This window comes from Cyanistes caeruleus, chromosome 5, assembly GCF_971803275.1.
Source record: "Cyanistes caeruleus chromosome 5, bCyaCae1.hap1.1, whole genome shotgun sequence".
NCBI lineage: Eukaryota > Metazoa > Chordata > Aves > Passeriformes > Paridae > Cyanistes > Cyanistes caeruleus.
The window spans coordinates 60,802,383-60,823,019 of record NC_141705.1 but is presented as its reverse complement, the minus strand read 5'-3'; the positions used below and the strand labels follow the sequence as shown (position 1 = coordinate 60,823,019).

At 38.2% G+C, this 20,637-nt stretch overlaps 1 protein-coding gene across 14 annotated transcripts in view; it reads left to right on the top strand.

The window, feature by feature from the left end:
* The window catches only part of GAB1 (GRB2 associated binding protein 1), a 105,984-nt gene that overhangs the window by 30,350 nt on the left and 54,997 nt on the right, over positions 1-20,637 (top strand). For 2 of the 14 annotated variants that reach the window (XM_086889753.1, XM_086889751.1), the window contains exon 1: positions 8,633-8,815. The exons of 10 other annotated variants lie outside the window; for them this stretch is intronic. The gene's annotated coding sequence lies outside the window, so the exon portion shown is untranslated. Of the gene's footprint in view, positions 1-8,632; positions 8,816-16,563; positions 16,683-20,637 lie in introns of those variants that run through there. 2 more of the 14 variants (XM_086889752.1, XM_086889750.1) reach the window with 1 other exon arrangement.

Below are 20,637 nucleotides of genomic sequence, written 5' to 3'. Positions count from 1 at the left end.
CCAAAATTTTGTAATTTGCAGGTATAGGAAAGGTCTCTTTGAGATTGCTGTGTTATTTTTGGACCTGCAGGTGATAGCAAGAGTAGTCTTGCACTCAGATGGTATTTCAGAGAAATTCCTTCCATGTGATGCGAAAGAGAACAAACATTGTCTAAAACAGATGCTTGAATGCTTTTCCATATGTGTTGGCCAGTGAAGGACCCTCAACAGTTTACCAAATGTATGAAATTTGTTCAAATTAATAAAGCTTCTTTTTTGATAATCCATTTGTGGAGCTGCTGGTTGTGCTGCACAGAAGGTGAGTTCTAAAAACTCAAATGGCGAAAAAACATTTTTTTTTCTTTTTGCTAACACAGTTAGTCCAACCCATTTTTAACACAATAAGGAATGTTTTCTATGCTTACTAAAAAGGATCATTAGCTTTGTATATGGCTTAATTTTTAACTCCTTGAACTATTCTTGGTTTTTTCAAGACCAAGATTATAACTGGAAAAAAGAAGTACAATGCTCAGCCATCACTTGTACATACTGTAGTAAGTCTCAGCAGCTTTGAATCATCCAGTGTAATTCTGATTATTTTGCTCAGTTCTTCACCATTTTTAGAGGATTCCCCCTGACACCAAAACTATTTCCTTTGTTTAAATTCTTTGTCTGTTGTCATTAGTCTGAGGAAAACAAACTAATCAACATAAAACCGAGGTAATTATGATGTCATTATGCAGAAAGAATTTCAATCTCTTTGGAACAGGACACTACTGTGAAAATTGTGTCTTTAAAATGAACTACTTTATTTGCATTGTAATTTCAGCTGGGCCTTTAATTGAAGGCAATTCAGTTAAGCCTCTGCATTAGCTTAGTATATGAAACTTACTATATTTTTTTTTTTCTGAATAGTTGGCAGTGTGATCAATATTTCTGTGACTTAGGATTCTAATAGTAATGGGCAGCAGAGGGGAGATGACGAATTGAGGCACTTGCCATAAGCAGCAGTTTCTTCTCTAAATGACAATCACAGTGCTAATGTACACCAAGAGCAGTCACAGTCCAAAAGAAACACATCAGTAACAGTTTAAGATCATAGTACCACATCTTGATGGCATCTTTTGTTTTCTTAATGGAAGAAGTGTCGTCGATGTGTTATGAGGCCAGTCCTAGTCAGCCATTTTTATGAATTGGTAGCAGAAGACTTCTAAGATTCCTTTGTTGGCTCTGAGATGTAGGACACAGGTAATTAGCAAGCTCCTTCATTTGAAGCGTCTTCATCGGAGATAATGCTTAATCATGGTTAATGACTATTTGTTGTGATAGTGGATAGTCTGGAGCTGCATCAGATAGTGATTTGTTACTCAATGCTGCTGAATAATTAGGTTGTTCCAGTAATCAACCTGTGCATAGTTATTTTCTTGCAAGAACATCTTGTATTGGAATATTCTGACTGGCTTGCCTTGGTTGCACTGATTTACATTGATCCTTTCTTGGACACATAAGATTCCCAGATGATACAAGCTGTCACCGTCTTTTCTAACTCCTCCTCAAAATCATTCAACTCTTTATTATTTTCTGCCCCACACCAGGAAATAGGACAGTTCTTAGACATCAGTTGTTCTATCTTGCAGAATGTGTAAAGTAGAGACAACATTTTCTTCTTTGTTTTCTTTCACAGACAACGTAGGTTATCTCCAGGCAAGACTAACCTTAGGCTTGTGAGATGCTGTAATGGCAAAAATTCACTGTGCAGAATTTAGTCATCTCTTTTTGCTACACACACCCAGTCATTACTAGTGTTTTGTTTAATTTACACAATTATCTTATGTAGATAAAATTAGTTACTTTTTGTAAGTGTAATTTAATAAGCATTTACACAATATGGCAGGGCTTAGATGACCCTTAATCACTTGTGATTCAACTTGTTGGATGAGCAAATTTGCCAATACTTATTTTATAGAAAACACAAAAATGAAACTATAAAATAAAACTGTATATTAGCACAACTGCATCCCTCAGACAACTGTGTTGAGCAATGCCGGAGGACAGTTGATTGCAGGAAGTCTAAAAATACTTCGTATAAGTTCATTGCCTCAGACACACTTGAAGTGACTGGAAACTCAAATGTACGCTTGTTAATATCCCACAGCTTGCAGTTCCAGGGTTTGGAACAGAGAGCCTCCATAGAAAAAGTAGTGAAACTTTGAATTGGCATTTAGAATAATGCTCTTAGACAGTCAACTGTCTCATCCTGTGCAGAGTTACTGCAGTTTCTCTTTCCTTACTGCAGTTTCTCTTTTCCCCTGTAAACATCTGGGATTGGAATCTAGAGATAATTCTCTAGATTACCTTGGAAAAACAACAGGACGTTACGTTTGCAGGAAATCAATTGTTGTTCTCCCTGTCCTCCCAAGATACATGTCTGTGAGTGTGTGTGCACCCATGCACAGCTGCGGATGGATGAGCAAGAGTTGTTTTCTTTATGATCTTAAGAGATGCCTCTGATCAAGTATAAATAAATACAACCAGCTTTCCCTTTTAAGTTGGAATCTTGAAGCCAAAGTATCAAAGATGCAGCCACATGCAGTCTGTACAGACATCCTTCCTGCAGATGGGCTTGGGAAGCTGTGGCCCTAGGAGAAGGTTCAGTAGGTGTTGAGGTGTGCGCCCCCCCATCCGTCTGGAGCAGGACAGGGCACAGAGCTGGCCCTGTGTGGGCAGGGCTTTGCTGAGGTACACATGGTGTATTACTGCTAGCTAATGCTATTTTAACTCATCAGGTCTTGGGGCTGATTAATCAGTTTTCCCTCTTCTTACAGGCCTGTTTCTTCCATGATATTTTGCACCTGAAACAGCTTACCCTATACATATCTCTGGTTTCATGTGTGTACTTCAGTGCTTCCCCCTCTTCCATAAAGCTTGCTGTACTTTGTGAAACATTTCAAGTGTGTTTTTAGTAAAGCAAAATTAAAATTTAGTAAAGTAAAATTAATGAAACTGTTCTGTTTTTCTTTTTGACCATAAATTTATACCATAAAATCTCATGTAGTTTCAATTCATATGTTAACAAATAACAACTTGGGACTCTTGGAACAATGGTTGAAATCACTGTCTTACCAAATGTTGGTAATTTATAATTGTAAAATCATGTTTCTGGGGTATGCATACCATATCTCTGTATGTCATAATGTACAACAGAAATTAGGGGCAGGAGGCGGATTCCAAAAAAAGATACTATCCTTATTTTCAGCCCCGAATCTGCACTACAGAGATTAGAAGATATTGCAGGTTGGTTATTAGCAACATCTTGGGTCTAGAGCTCATTCTGCTAGAGCTCTGCTGCCTCTGAAGACTTGTCTAGGCCAGCTTTTTATTTTGACTATTAGTAAGACAACGCCCTGGAGCTCCTTAGTCTTCAGCTGGTCTGTCCTCTGGTCTGTTCCCTGCTCACCTGTCTGAAAGAGCTGGCTGGGGGATAAGATCAGTAGAAGTGGTCAGAGTTCCTTGCTCTGAGCTGTTGGGATACAGTGAGTTTGTCAGCCTGTGTATAAATGTATGTGTGTGTCCCTCATCTGATGCTGTTCAGGGTAGGTGTTTGAGGTGCTGTGCAGGAGCTGTGAGGGCAGGCTGAGATATGCCTTGCTACAGACATGGTCTTGGCGATGCCGTGCAGCGAATATATTGAGGTTTGTGGTTCTGAACTGCATCCATTGTGAATCCTGTAGGTGAGGTTTGAAAGCATGCTGGCCTGAGGAGCACCTGCACTTTCCCAGGACAGACTCTTTTAAATATGCAAAATTACAAAAGCACCCAAACAACCCAAATCCTATACATAATGTGGTCAAATGTCCACCTCCAGAAGCATTTTCTCATCTTTAAAGTTTTCTGTGGGTGTAAGTTCCAGTGCAGCTTCACACTCTGCTTCATCATAATGAAGTCAGAAAGAAATTACTCTCAGGTGGGAAGATATTTCTTAAAGCCTTCTTTCAACATTTGTACCTATCGCAATGCCCTGGTTAGAAGTGTGGAGCAATCTGTAGGTTCTGACCAACGAGAAAAGTGCCAGAAATAGCATGTTTTTATGACCCAAAATTACTTGTCAGGCATCAAGCATTATTATGGTATTGCATACCAAGTCTGAGATAATAATTTCCTGATACGTGGCAGTAATTGGATTTTTTTTTTTTAATTACTTTTATAATTGCAGTTCCTATTCCAAAACAAATCCCTATTTCCTAATTGTCCTGCACTGAAAATCAGTTTCTTCCTGTCTTTCACTCTTTTCCATTCACTGTTTGCTTGCATGTTTGTGCAATTTTAAGATGCCTATCTTGCACTAGGAGAAGTATTTTAGGACCTTGGAGATCAACAAGAATAAGCAAATCCAGGAATTGCATGAATCTATCATTTGGTTTCTATCAAAAGGAAGGCAATTTCTTAATTTAGTCTTAGTCTATTCTGAATGAGTAGGTCACATGCATGCATGAATTTTTACTTCTGCTCTCTCCTATCCTTCCTCCCCATTCCAGATCCTCCAGAAAAATGAGCAGTGACTTGATATGTTTGATTCTTTTATTTTTAATTTTTTTTCAAGGCAACTTCTTTCCCCCCTTTTTTATCCTCTGAGCACTCTTGGTGATTCACTGATCTTTCACCATAATGAGCAAGTACCTGGGTATCTCTGTGATGCTCAGACTGAGTCTAGACAGCAGCACAGTGTGCTTATTTCTGGCCATGTTGTGCCTTTCTCTTGTGAATTACAAAAATGATTGTGAGAGAAAAATGGTGTCACTGATAAATAAGTGACAGAAAGCCAATAAATTCTGTGCTCTGCTATTAAAAATGAATTCTCTTATCCTAATGCAGCTCCCCTGGGCTTTATGTGACTCTCCTACTGGAGCTTAGAGTTACTTTTAATCTAAATGACAATTTTATAGAGCATCACACAGAGGCATTAAGCAAACTTGGGATGCATTGTAAAGCAAACTTCATATGAAGTTGATGTCTTGTTGGTTTTTTGGTTTTTTCTTGAGAATGCAAGTCACATTTTTTTTACTTTTTATTTAATTAACATTTTGGATCCTTATGAAAACTAACATAATAATATCAGGAATCTTATTAAAGATATATCATCCAATGAATTTCAAAGTTTTAGGTTGCCTAACATCTCCCATTATAGTGTTGTCTTAGCTAAATCATGGTTTAACTGGCTAATGACTTTTGATCCTGGATATCTGTTGTAAGCTGTGCGTGAGAAAAGGAGTAAAAACGAGAATTACTGGTTTGTTTAAGCAAGATGTCGTTCTTTGTCCTCTATCCCTGTTAAATTGTTTCAGTAGCAAGGCTGAGAGAACCTGGAAGGTATTTCACTGTTTTTCAAGAAGAGCTTTTTTTGGCGGGGGAGTTGGGGGGAGGTGGGAGGGAAAATCTTGGTCTCAGAAAGAAGAGATTTTGGGAATATTGTTCAAATTTGAAAACAATAGAAAGTTCCTGAATGGGACAGAATTAAATATTTAAGTCTATTAACAGCACAGCAGTGTAAAGACAGAAACTTTTGAACTGTGAGTGTTCCGTGCTTACAGAGACTACCTAACAGTTTCCCATTCTAGGTAGATTTCAGTGTTACGCTAGTGGCAGAATAATAATGCCACTTTCAACGCCAATATTTGATACTTTAGATGAAGCAAAACATTATTAGATAGTTATATTTTTTCCTTCTCTTTGTAGTCACATGCATTTTCCCTCCTCTCTGTCTTGTCTAATTTTTATCAGCTCAGTTATTTTGTTGAAATAGTGAAAGAAGCATTGTTGAGTTGTATCTAGAGTTTTGATTTTGTGCATTTTTTAAACTATATTACAGTTTTATATTCTATTCTGAAGGGCTAGTATGTATTTGGGTAGCAAGAGTAAATTATTTATAAGTCTTTACTTAATTATTTGAACTAGAGCTGTCTGCCTTCAGTTTGGGATGTGCAAAGATGATATCCTAAAAATAGAACTGCTTGCATTGAGTATGCATGTGAAAAAGTAGGGCAAAAAATGTAGAATTTTTCAAAGATATCTGTTTTGTCTCGGATGTCAAATTCCACAAAGTTACTTTTTGGTATCTTAATGTCTAAAAAAGAGATTGCTCAGCGAAGCAAGAGTCCCAAGTCAGATCCTGACTTCTGTTGGGCCAGCTGAGTCAGTGACTTACTAGGCCATTGATTTGGCATAACAAGGTCCAAAGCCTTATTGCCCTGACATTGGCATGCTGGTTTTCCCATTTTGCATTTCCATTTTACGTGAGTATTCTGGCAGTAGAGTCAGATGTATTCAGAAGAGTTTTGGATGCTTGGCCCAGCAAAATGGCCTGATAATCAGGGCTGTAAATGTGTAAAGCTGCTTCATATTAGTTGTGTGTGGTAGTTTGACATTTAGGGAAAGAAGTAAGAACCACCCACGGAAATGATTTCTTTGAGAGAAGCTGCTGGGAGCTTCCTCTGTGCTTGAGACAGGCCAATAGCTGGCTAGTTCTGAGAACTGGCAACATTTTGCACCATTAAAAATTAGATCTGCCTCTGTGATTACCACCTTTTAAAAAACCCCAAACCTGGGACCTTCTTTCTCTTTGTTTCTAGCCTTGAAAAGTAGCGGAAATTTGATGAGAGCGGCCCTGCTTCCCCACGGCCTGTGCAGCCTGCGCGGGGCTGGGCCGGACCCCAGCGGCTCCCGGGCGGGAAATGGAGGCTGAGGGGTGGCAGAAGCCCCTTCCCAGGGGAGCCGAGCCCTTTCCAGCGGCACTGCCGGGCCAGGCCGGCCCCGGCTCGGCTGAAATTCTGCTGCCGCTGAGTTTCACCAGAAAGTGCCGGGCAGGGGAGGAGAAGCCATCGGCCCGCGGTGTGCTGCCTCTGAGGGCTGGCCTGGCTGCTGAGATCCCAGTGCAGCCACCGAAAATCGTCCAGCATAAACAGCTCTGGCCGCTGCCCTGGCAGAGATCACATAACCATCCGCAGGTCTGGACAAGACATTTAACCCTTTCACTATACAGATGAGACCTGCAGAACTGGTTTTACCCCCGGAGAGAGAAAAGAGCGATCAACACATAGAAGGACAACATGAAAACATCAAGGTCAGTAAAAGAAGGAGTCAAGATGGAAGAGAGATGAGGAGATGCCGAATGGGGCTAAAATATTCTTTTAGTAGGGCCATGGAGATGGACAATGATATACAAAAATACCTCCTTTAATTCATGAAAGACTATTAGGGGGATGACATATTCAAGCTGTAGATGTGAGCAGAGGCATCCATTGATGAAGCCAAGCAGATGCTGGAGTAACTGTGATCCCATAAGATTCCATGAGAAGCTTGAACAGAGAGAGAGATGAGAGTTGATGAAGACCCATTGCCTCCAGAGAGAAAAGGAAGAAAACCTCTGTTCCCAGATATGATCACAGAGACAGATAAAGAGAACTTTTGCCTTTGAATAACTCATCCTTAAAATAATACCCCATGAGTTCATGGCCCATGGACACACCTCTGGGAGGGCTGTGAAAATGGGAGGAACTGTCACGATGGCAGAATTTTTGCCTGGGCAACTGCTATTCATAAAAATGAAAAGCCATGAGAAAACTGTTTCTTGTGGAGAAGTCTCCATGGCATGAGAAGAGAAAACTCCTCTCCCTACAAGGACTAAAAGACTGTTGTACACTTGGTACTGCTTTATCATCCCAAGTTTTGTCTCTGTATGGTCAGTTGTGAGAGGAAAAAGTTGGGTAGGGGGAGGAAAGGTTTCCAGAGGGTTTATTCTGGTTTCTTATTCTTGTCCTGTTAATAAAGTTTCTTTGTTCCTTTTAAATTTTAAGCCTGTTTTTCCCATCTCCTAATCCATATCTCACAGCAAGGAATGAGTAGGTGCCCTGGTGATTTTTAACCGGCGCTAAACTCCGCCACATTATGTGGTGCATTGGCTGGAAAACTCAAATTGGTGAATCTAAACCACTACAATGTGTTAGTTGTGTGTGTGTTTAATATTTAGATTTTCTTGTTACCTTAATCTGTCCAGTAGAACAAATTTTATTTGTACATGCCTTATGTTACTTTGAGGTTGGATGCTCCTGGCTTTGTTGAATGAAAGGCATTAATTACTCTAGCATTTTTATATTGATAACAGTAAAAAGGGCAGGGGACTGTGCTTTGTGAGCTCCACTTGATGGTACCTGGTGAAGAAGCTTCTGCTTCGGAAAAGGCAGCTACTGATGTTCTGTGGAGCTTTAAAATTTTTCCAATGTGATATTTATTAACTGTAAACATGTAAATTGTTATATGTAAACTTCATGTTCTCCATGAGAGCTGTTGTATAAAATGCATAGCATATATATGTAAAATTTAATAATGGAACATGGCTCACAACCTGCTGGATAGAAATGACATTAGTTTTAGGCTTAGAGCTAGCAGTGTTTTCTTTTCACAATTCCTTTTAACCTGTGGGGTAGAAACTGCCTGGTTTTGGTTTCTGTGAGTGGCAGTGAGTCTCTGTAAGAGTGATAGCAGAGTAAGCTGATTAGCATGATTGATACTGCATGTCAGGGGACTGGCATAATGGGCTACCATTGAGATTGAATTGTGAAACCACACACAGATGAGGTAATGTCATTAGATGATTAAAACCTTTATTGAGTCTACCAGATTGCAGAGCTTTCAGTTGCATTGCTGTTGGGAGCTGATGCTAAGTAAGTGTAGTGCTCTTTCGAGTGATGCTGAAATGGAGATCTTGCTGGGTTTTTGTCCTGGATAATAGTTGCAGCAGCTGGAGGCTGATGAAGAATGTCCCATCTTTCTGTGTTTAAAAGTAAGGTTCTGTAGGATTATGTCGTTTCCTCTTAAAATCATTGTCAGCCTTGTGCTAGTTTTATCATTCTCCACTGTACTTTGTGAAGTTCTGTACTATTAATGTTGGGAGGATATGTGTAACTTCCTATGGAATATTGCAGTGTATGTATCACCGTTCTGTTTTTGAAAAGTGTCTGTGTTTTTCCTGAAGGTTGGCTTTGCCTTTGTTGTGAGGTGTAGTGTGTCACTCCTTATCCTCTTGCATGTCCTGTTTACAAGCAGTGTGGCAGGTAGCACATGCTCACACCAGAGCTGGTGGTATACAGAAACCCCACCTGACTTCTTCACATGCTACTTGTTTTAAGAAGCCAATTGAAAACACTGAATTTCAAATTAAAAGTAATATGCTTGATTAGTCCTATACTTGAGCTTTGCTTTTGCTAGCAAGCTACAAACTTTCTCATTCTGGATCTCAATGTTACAATATTTGGAATGCAAAGGTTACTAGACCAGAATTTTGGAATGTCAGGACTGCTATTGTGAGATTGGTAGTGAGCACTGTTGCTGTATAATCAGATTTTTCTGTATTAAAAAATAGTCCAGTTAATCTTTTGGGAGCTTGGGTACAAACAGAAGAAAGATGTGTAATTTCCATTGTGTATCCTGAGCAGTTTGTCCATTTGTTTTGCTTACAGCAAGTACTGTGTGACACTAGTAAGCACATCCAGTGAGATAAAAGCACACATATTTCTTTTTTCTCAAGAGAACCCCAGCAATGTGTTATCTTCTGAATTCTGTTGTCAAATGTGGTTTATTTATTTATCAGTTCTGCAAGGAAGTGACATTTGTCTAGGTGCTGTTTTGGATCTGGTGTCAGAAAAAAAAAGGTCACCACAAAACCAAAAATCCACCACAACAAATTATTCTGGTATGTGAAGAAGTGGGGCAACGTACACGCTGTGAAGAGAATGTTCTTTCATGTGTATTTGCTAAAAATAAAGTCACAAACTTGTAGAACTTAGTAACAGGTTACAGATATCAATATTGTGTGGATTGTGATCTGCAGAGCAAATGCACATCAAGTTTTCAGATTTAATTTTACCAGCTTTCTAAAAACGGCATAGCTTGTTGATAGGAGACATCATCTTGTGATTGATTTTAAAATCCAGGGTTATACTGGCCATCAGTGGTAGAGGCAAATTAGAGGCAGGCCAATAATTTATATATAATTTGTATGCAAAATCAAGTCAAGTTTCCTCAAATACCAAATACTTAATAAATCAATTGACAATTGTTCTAGTTTTTTGTATTATGAAAAAAATTTTTGAACTGTTCACAAAGTGTTATTTTACTGTAGTTATCTTTCTATGATGTAGACTGAAGTGAATTGACTCTTACAATATCTGGTGTGTATACTTATGTAAATACTTTCCATTTCAACTTTAGCTTACTCACAAGTATGAATTTTCTCAAGATCTCCTTTTTGGAGACCTTGGTCAAGTCCTGATGCTTCCTGAAATGTTGCTCTATTAATGACACTACTTTGCAGTTACTTTTTACTTTAAGGGCAAACCCAGGCCTTGTTACACAGCTGCATTTTGCCAGTGAAGGACCTGTTCCCCTGAACATATAAAATTATGGAGTGTTTTCATTAAACAAGGCAAGTGTTTTGATTATGAGGATAAAAAACCTCCTTTGTTGGTATGAGTGCAACCCAGATATACTCTTTCCAGAGCATCTCCTGTGAATGAAGGAGAGAAAATCAGAAATGAGAGACCTCACAAGACCCTTTCCAAAACGAATGAGTTACAGGCTTTACTTTTTCATGCAGCTTTCTTCTTTCTGCATGTTGGATGTGTTTAGAAAATGAGCTCCAGGGATGATATCTCAGCCCTGTTGGCTATTGGAACAGATCAGTGATTTCAGGATGACCAAGACAGAATGTAAGCTAGGGAGATTAATCCATGACTGTATTTGTTAGTCTGCCTTTCTTATTTAAAACTTAGAACTCTCTTTCTGCTTATATAAGCTGGTTGTAAAATGGCTGAAAAATCCATAATCTCTCTTGGTTCAGATATACTTGTTTCAACTCTGTATCTGTAAACTGAGTCCCCTGGAAAACATCTATAAATAACCTGACTCCAAACACCTCTCCTGACTGAAGTGAAGAAAAAAAATATTTTTAATGCCATTTTTTAGATAAATGTTGGGTAGAGTCAAGTGCCTGACCTGTTGCAGAAGAGAGGGGGTGTAAGACTGAACCATCCTCCTCAGAAAATGCAGTGGAAGGTCTAGATTACTCAGAACATGTTGTTTATTCTTTATTCTCAGAGAAAACGAACAGGTTTTTTTCTGTGGGCTAAAATTTTGATTATGTTAATTTGTGCTTTGCCCACCAGTCTCCTTTCAATGTAGGAAATCTATATTCACTGTTTGTTTCTTTTGCCTTGGGTTAAGCCAGGTGATTTAAACTACTTGACTGTCTGTCTGTATGAAATATTTAGGAGTTGTTTTGCTAAGCGTGAAGCAACTCTTGAGCCATCTTTTTTTTTCTTTTTCCAAGAAACTTTCCACGTTTCTTAAAATAGCATGTTCACAACATATTTTGCTCCACTGTTTTGTGCTGTTTTCTTCCTTCCCACCTCCCGTAACAGCCTGGTGGGTGAACCCGAGCAGCAGCTCATGCTCTACTTCTTTGCTTGTTTCTTTTGTAATGCGTCTGCTGAGCTGGCTGGCCTGCCTCCAGAAGTGGATAAGTGTGTTTATACACGCAGCCTAACAATAGTATCATAACACCAATTTGTTTTACCTGGGCTGGAAATAACAATCTAAATATTGTGAATCAAAGAGAAAGCAGTCATTTGTATATGCCTCTCTACCCTGCCAGCTCATTTCTGTTGAGTGTGATAAAGTCACTGAAACTTTTCTTACATTTTGTGGGAATTTTGTCAGTTCTGTTGTTGTGATGTGATACCTTTTTTAAGTGCTGAGAGAAGTTCAGCTGTACCTTCTCCCCCAAGCTGAAACTGATGCTGCCAGGCAGAAGGTGATTAATTTGTAAGTCTAGTTCAGGCACAAGATGTTGCAGAAAATCATCTATCCCTGCCACCAGCAGGAGGAATTTATAGTATAGCAAACCATTAAACTATGCTTTTATTATTGTGTTTGAGCAGTGTTGTAAGAGGTAGAGAGCATACAATAAATACTGGTTATGCTTATTTATTAGTCATGAAGTGACTAACAGATTGATTTATTAGCATGTTTTGGTTAAATTGCCAAGACATTAAAATAAGTGTGTTTTATTGTTACTTCGATTTAGTAACTTTCGTCACCAAAATAATTTTCCTCTGGATTGAAACAATTGGGATTGTGTCCATCAGTAGCTGATCTGAGCAGCTCTAGCAGCATTTATACTATCCACATGCCATGGGGACTCATGTTTTAAAGTTTATGTTTCTGAACCTAAACACTCTGGTTATATCATCCCATCATCCCATCCTCAACATCTTCTGATTTTCACTAGGTGGTGGTGTACTTTTGCTTTAGTAAAATCTGAGTTGACTTGTCCAATCTGCTGGAATATGTCTTATTTTCTGTGAAAAATTTTTAAATGGGAGGGTAAGGATGGACGTTTTGGCCATTCTGGCACATCATCTCGTTACCAAAAGTGAGAATGCCTTTGTTTCCACATCACTCAGCCTTTGGCCTCTCTGCCTGTCGAGCATAATGAGTGCTTTCAAACCATGTAGTAGCTCCAGTGAAATGGCACCTGCCTGGCTGGAGGCTGGAGCTGACAGCAGCAGTACAAATAAAGTGACATTAGTAGTATCTTGCCTGCGCAGTCAGTGACAGTGAAGTTACAGTCACTCTGCATCACTGATTTCCAGAATTCTGGTTTGACGTTGTTATTACTGTTCTTAGTTTCTCATGATTCAAGCTGTGAATAAGCAGCTTCAGTGCTGTGGCTTTCTGGGAGGAAGAGGCTTGCAGCAGAGGCAAAACAGCATGTTCAAATTTAAATAATCAAATTAGTTGTGTGTCTAACTGAATTCATAATAATAATGTTATATATAGGTTTAAGAGGTTGAAAATTTTGTACAAGGTACTGTACAAAATTAAATATTGTTTCTGATCTCATGCCTCTTGTTCTTGTCTTGAAGCTCTTTCCATTTTAAGGACTAAAAAATGGTCATTTTTAGAAATAGAATACACTTTTTCAATATCATTATACAGATATTGAAAAACAACCAGTTCCATAGCAAGTCATTATTACTCATTACATTATTATGGGTTATTATTACTCATAAGTGGCTCCAGAATAAAAAGAGTTAAGTTAGGAGTTTTTGACATAAAGTACCTGCTGAATTAAGTTGTTTTGTCCATTTGAGGTTATCCACTGTTAAAAATGTCTTGAAACTTCTGCATGTGTACCTTAGAATTCTGTTAGATGACAAACAAAATGTAGAAAAACATGTTTTTCCCTTTCCACAGTCACATTGTTCCTGAAGTACAGGCAGTGGTAAGAGCTTCCAGTCAGTAAACAAAGTAGTTGCCATTTAGGTGTATAAGAAAGACAACAAAGTTACAAGTAGTCCAGTTTTAGCATTTATTTCCTGCCTGTAAGTTGAAAATTAAACATTTTTATAGTGAATGAAACCAGTTATGAAACTCTCACCAATAAAAAAAGGTGGGAAAAACAGTTGGATAATGCAGTGCTTGCTTTTCAAGGAGCAAAATGTAAAAATGTGAAGTACTTTGCAGACCGGATAAGGTAGGGGGTAACACTTGAATCTGCTCAAAATCAAAAAAGAAATCTGATGGGGTTTAAATCCTCAAAGCAATGTTGGTACTTTAATAGTAGATTTTTTTTTCTTTGAAGTATTTTTAATGTTTTTCTCTATTCTGTGATGTGCTCTGATACAAATGAATAAATGAACAATCTCACTGTACTGAGCAAACAGCAGGCTAATTGTTCACTTTTTATTGAGTGCACAGAGGGGGAAGGGAATAGTTTGTGGTGAGATCAGTAATTTTTGTTTTTCATGAATATCTTAGTTACTCATCAGATGGATGCTGTTATTAAAAAGAACAAGAAAACAACCTCCATAAGGATAAATGCTTAAAAGAAGAAATCTTAGCAGTAAAAGATGGAGATGGATGGTGATATTTAAAAGGTCTTGAGCTTGTGGGCATTTCCTAGATTATAAGGATGATCTTACAGGGCCTTTTGCCTCATCTTGTTCTTTATCCAGAGAAATGCCTGGCAGGAGAATACATTTTTAGTGAATTTAACATTGAAATGTTGCCACTTAAATTATTTATCCTTAGATTATATTGAAGATTTTTGTATTCATCATCTGTCCAGATGCACAAAGCATGACTTTTCTCATGCTTAGATGAAGTCTTAGATGTGGGATGCTTTAACTGAGCTAAATGTGAAACACTTGGTAAACTAAATGCCCTTTGTCTGGTAGGTGGTGAGATGCAGGGAGCTGTTCAGCTGGAGCTGCAGCACAGCTGTGGTATCTGGCCTTGGAAATGAGGGCTAAGAAACAAGTTCCTCCTTTCATAATACAGCTACATAAAGATATTTTTATTTTTCTCTGTTTACTTACTTTTTGTGATACCATGTTTACAGCAAAAGAGTATTAGTCAAAATGACAAGAGCTGTTGGAGAAAGATTCCTCAAGCAATTGTTGAAAGAAATGCTTCATTTTTAGAGAAAATGACATAAGGTTTCCTATCTTTTCATTTACTTAAACTTAGCATCCAAACTGAATTCAAGGTGAGTCTGGGAAGAAGTATAATTATATGTCACCTTCTAGTTCTTTTGCTTTTCCCCTCTCAAACATGCTAACCCCCAATTTTTTAATTTTCATTTTATTTTTAATGAAGGTTTCATGGACCCTGGGATTTGGCCATTAATTTTAGGCCATTGTGTGAATGCTAATACTTAAAAACCTTGCTTCCTCTCAGGGTTTATCAGTTGGAAGCATCTTCTTTTTATCCCATGTGCAAGCAAAGACCTCTCTGGATTGATGATTTGATCTGTATAATGGAAAATCTAGGCAGGATATCCTTTCCCTGTTATTCCTTGGTGTGATGGCATCAGGTTGTGTCTTAAAATGGGGGAAGAGGAGGATCCTATTAGCAGACAGAGTGGTATCAAGGGACTCTTAAACTGCGGGCTGGCTGAGGACCTTGTATTTACTTTCCTTGTTGAACTATTTGTGCTTCAAATAGTACAAATTTTGTACTCCTCTAACATGTCAGTGGTGGCTTGTGCTGCTGTGCCCAGAAGCTTGCTTGTGTGCTGTTTGAATGTTTTGTATTTGGAAGTTGTTCTTGGATACCAAGGGCTGTGAGGGGCTTCTCTAGTTATTTTGAGCTCTAGTAGACCTTAATGAAATACTGCATTGACAAGGTAGATCCAGTCTTACCCTGCAGAAATGCAGTGCCTGAGCTTCCCCTGCCAAGAAATGAATGTTTCTGTTGTATTATTAAAATGCCTCTGAAATGGAGCAGTGCTTAATGTGTAATAACGGTGCAGTGAATGCTTGATAAGTGTGTGCAGTGAAAGTTGATAAAGGGGTAGCAAACGTACTCAGAATTATGTTGGAACATTAATAATGTTGGAAAATTATTATGACCTTGCATTTCAGCATGCTTGTAGCTATTCCATGTAATACTCATAGCTTGAAATTTTGCTTGGTGTTTGCAAGGCAGAGGATGTTACCATCCTCTCTGATTGTGAGAGAATCTGTGCTCAGGAGCAGGAATCTGTGTAAAAATTACACTAACTCTTTATCCCAGCCCCTGCCCCTTCCTTTATACAGAAAACGCAGCGTAGCTCTGGTGCAAGAAGTGAGTCCCTCTCTGAGTTGGTGCTTCTCTTCATCTGACTGTGATGTCTGTGTGTTGTGGTGTAACCACAGAGGAGGAACCTGGTATGTGATTGTGGCTTTGCAAAATAATAGTCATCAGGTACTTGGGGTGTAAGGCAAAAACCATTAAAACTAATGAAAATAAATGCTGTAATTGCCTATTTGGACTTTGGAATCTGTAACCTTCCAATGTTTGTGCCAAGCTACTGGTACAATTTAAAATACATGAATTTTTTACTGTTGCTGAAGATATCTATGGGATCATTGCTTTGGCTTTTATGTGAGGAGTAAAGATCTTTCCTTCTACACCGCAAAGTGCATCTTGGCTACTTCAAGTTAGCAAAAGTCCTTTTTGTATTGGCAAACTGATCTGTGACTTTCCAGCACCATGGATTAACTGCAGTGTTTAAATGGATGCTTGCATTTCTTATAAGAATGTCTTCTAGCTTTATGGGACATTTACCTATTTCTGATCTAAAAGCTCAGAAAAATAGAAGTTTTTTAAGGAAAGATAAAATGTTCTAAGAAACTTCTGCTCTTGCTTACACTGCTGAAAAACTAACATTATATATAACAGCCTAATGACAATGACTTAAACAGAAAATCTCAACGTATGCAAGCATTTGTATCTCTGTGCTCTTAATAGTGCCTACTAAAAAGGTAAAAGTTCCACAGTTTTTAGCCCCATTCAACCTAGGATTTTGAACTAACATTTTAAGTCTTTGTAGATAGTGTGTTTTAAGCAGCTTTTGAAAAACCAAAGCAAGGGAAGTTTTTCAAATCTTAAGCCCACCCCTCATGTATTAAATCATTTGAAATCTTACAATTGCGGTTATTTTCAGTCCATTGTGTCTGCTTCCTGTTGGTCAAAGGTTATGAGGATAGGGTGGTGTAGAGTGAGGTGGGAAGTCAGCAGGAAAAAGAAAGCTTTGCTTATTTTGGGGTAGACAAAACTACAGAAATGGCCACAACATTGCTTAAATTTTCTGAAGACTTGAAGAGGTAAACTAGTCAAAAACTGTGTTCTTGATGTCATTTATTTTTCTGTTTTGCAATTTAGGTATGGGGAGAATGAATTGGAATAAGTAAACAGGGGCGTCCTTAAAGAATGTTATCCTTGTAAGTTCTTTTTTTTGTTCAAAAAGAACTTTCATTTTGATTTACAAGTGAACTTGGTGAATTCTGTTTCTGAAGCAAGAGTTTAAATCTCTCTCTACCTGTTTGTTCACTCCTATCACTAACTCTAGAAAAGAAAAACAAAAGAAAGGTTTTGTGCCACGAAGTGCACACAAAAGCTCTGTGATATCTGTGATGTATTGCTTCAGTACATCGTGGGTATGTGTTAGGTGTGTTAATACAGCCATCTAAAAATACAGTTTGTCTTAGTATTTGTGCTGTTACTGAAGAGCTGTCTGTAATTCCTTGTCTGTTCACAAGGCTGTGAATTGCCTGTGGTGGTTACGTTCCGCAAAGCTGTTCATCCTAATACTGCGAGAGTATTGTTACAGTCCAGGAAGGAGTAGAAAACTTTTTTATGTGAGCTGATGAGAGGTAGAGGAATGTTTTGTAAGCTAATCCAAGTAACTATATTGAAGCATCTTAATTTTCAAGTATCCTGGTGTGTAGTTGAATTTACTATTGGTATTGCAATGTTGCTGATTTCTGAATTTCTTAACCATTTTGTTACTGCCAGTGAGTTAATTGAATCTAAAAGTACTGTTTGCATTGTTGGAAAAACAATATCTTTGCTACAATAGAAACTCAGGGTTAAGGAGCATAGCAAAAGGAATTTTTATATCATAATGTCTTGCAAAGAATTTGGGCTTTGTGCTTGTTTATTTTGAAATTAATTATTCTCAGGAGTTCTTCAGGTCAGTTCTGCTGAGAAAAAACTGCTAGAGCCTAATTGGTAAATATTTTCAGCCATGTAAAGTGAGAATGTATTTTTCAGACAAAATAATATAATTCCTTACTAATTCATCATTCTCTATTGAAGCTGGCGAAACTGATGCTACTGTAGTTCAAATCCCCTTTCTTCTTGTAGTGTGTGCAAAGCACAGGGTTTAAGCCTATGATTATTTTTTGAAGAGATGATGTACAGAGCGCTTGGCCTCCTGTCATATTTAGAAAACTCCTGTATTGTTTGCAAAATGAGCATGCTTGAGTGATCCAAACATAAAGCAGTGACACAAACACGTGGTGTATGGTCATTGCAACAGCAGTGTCCTTTAGAGGATCCAAACCCCTGTTTAGGAATGTCATGTTTTTACAAAATTCTAGTCTCATGTCTTTTTTTTTCCTTGTGTATAAGTCTTTCACAGATGATGAAGATAGATAGCTACCTTGGAGAGCAAGAAGGAAAAGAAATTCAGTTTGTGCAAAATATTACAGGAAGGACTGGGCTTGTGATCTGGAGAAATGGGAATTTTCCCCCAACTTGTTACAAACACTGCTTCAAAACGACTGTCCTCCTGAATGAATAGAATGAGTGGATAAAAATATATGGTGAAATAGTTAATCCCCAGCTGTTAGAGGGCAAGCAGCTGTTGATATCAGTGGAGTGTAGGCTTGACTTCTCAGCTTTGATTTTTTTCATGTCTTTATAAAAACTAAATTTTTTATTTTTCTGCATGTTGCTTCATGCAACCTACACCCATGAGCTTAGTGAAATCCAAGTCAAATGACATGGCTGGTGTCTTCTCTTCCTTTTGTTGTTAAGGGGGTCCTGTCAGCATGGTGGTAAACTTTGTGATAAGCAATTTACAGAAACTTCTAAAAACAGGGCAAAGCCTACCCCAAATGATTTGCTTTCTTAGATGAAGAGTTGTGGGGAGAAGTGGCTTCTAATTAAGAGCTGATGAAAAGACTGAAAAACTTATAAGAAAACCTCTACAAACAAACCTTTGTCTGGTGAATACACAAAAACATTATTTCTAAAATAAATCCATGTGATGCAAAGCCAGATTGTAGTTTGTCGGCACTGTCAAAGAGGCTGATCTTTAGGAAGAATCTGAAAGAAGGAGATGTATTGCCCTTGCTTATTTGTTAAGGAAACCTTCAAAAGAAAGATGAGAGATGCAGGAGAGAAGGAAAAATGATCCAAATCTGGTATCAGTGGTAGAGTAAAAAGCAATAGGGGGAGACTTGCAAGAGGGAGAGTCATAAGAACACAGAGCTTTTTACGTAGAAAAAGCCTCAAAAGAGGACAAGAGGCCCAAAAGTACAACAAAGTAAGTAAATAAATAGAGAACTTTAAAATAGAAGATGATGTAATCAGAATGAGAGAAGGGAGATTCTCCTGGCAGTATTATTTCAAATAGGATGGATATGGGAAAGACTAGAGAGGGGAATGATCAGAGCATGCTCATGATCAGAGAGGAAATGATCAAATTTTAGAAATATTCTGGGAAACAGGGCAGAAAACCAAAGACCATGTAGATGTGTGAGTAAGGGACCTACAACAGCTGTATTTCTCCTTGTGCCAAGGCAGACCTCATGCCGTGGGTGTGTCTTCATTGCTGACAAAGGAATGAGATGGAGTGGTGAGAGGAGATGGCAAAGCTCATATCAGTGATGGGGGAATGTGTTCCCAGCAAGTCCCTAGGAGTTATGTTTTGGCCACACAGGATTGGTGGTGGAGGAGAGCAAACAGTAGTGAAAAGGTGGGTTTGCAAGAGATCAGAAGCAATGGAACTTTCATAGGCATTTCAATTGGATTAGAGGATGTGGGAATAGAGAGAGACGATCTGGTCACTGGTCCTGGTTTGGAGACAGTGAAATGGGGGCTCATGTCCTGGTGCTGCTGCAGGGCTCCTGCTTTATTGCTCTATCTGTGAATAGGTCCTCATTTGGTGAAGAGATGGTGATAATTCCCTGGTATGCAGAAGTAAGTTTGTGCTTGCCATTAGAAAATTTCTGGCATATTGCAGAAAAGTATTTCGTGAAACCAGTTGTAATAAGGATCAGTTTAATGTGAATTAAATGAGACCTGGCTGCACAATTGCACATTGAGAACAGGGATAAGGATGTAGAAAAAGACTGCAAAAGGCAAGAAAAAATTAAGAATTCCCCTGCAAAATGGAGAGAACAATGAAGATATTCAGTTAGTTTCAGATTCACGAAATAAAGCAGCAGTTTGTACTACATTGTCTGCATTTTATTTTGTACCTTTTTTGGCACTTTAATTAACGCTGGGAGATTAATTCACATGCTGAAACATCAGTTATGAAACAAAGCTCACGGTAAATGTGTGTGGAAGTATTGTTCTGCTGTATTTTCAGTGTTTTGTTTATTTAACAAGCTAAAGTTAGAATCGACAACACAAGACTAGAAAATGGTGACAATAGTTTGAAAACAGGAAATTTTGGCCTTGTGTGTATTTGGAGCAGATGATCAGGATGATGGCCAGGAGAGTGGAAACTTCCACTGAGACTGTTTTTTCCTTATTTTGCTCAGTGAGAAAAGATGGTGCTTCCTGGAAAACAAGTCTTAAGTATTTAAAGAAAGTATTTAGTACATATTCAGTATTTTCCTCATATCATGTTTGTTTGTTTTCCAGCAATCTGTTTACACTTCTTAGCATCTAGCATTACTAAGAGTAGAATGTTTGGACTATTTGGAATGACATGGAATTGCAGATTCTGCTGTATAGAATTAAGACACTAAACATGCTTTGGGTTGTTTTGTTTTTTGTTTTTTTTTGTTTTGATTTTTTTTTGTTTTTTTTTTTTTGTTCTTGGTTTAGTTCTGTCTTAGGTTTCAAAAAATAAGGGGCATTATTTTTAGGGAAGAAGATAAGAGAATGTCTATTGCCAGTTGGTGTTATGACAAGAGTTACAGAAATAAATAGTAATTATACATTCTTCAGTTCCTGGTGCTCATGATATGGCCTTTAAAAAAGAAACCAGATAAAAAACCCCGCAAAACCAACCAACCAACCAAAAAGGTTTTAAAAGAT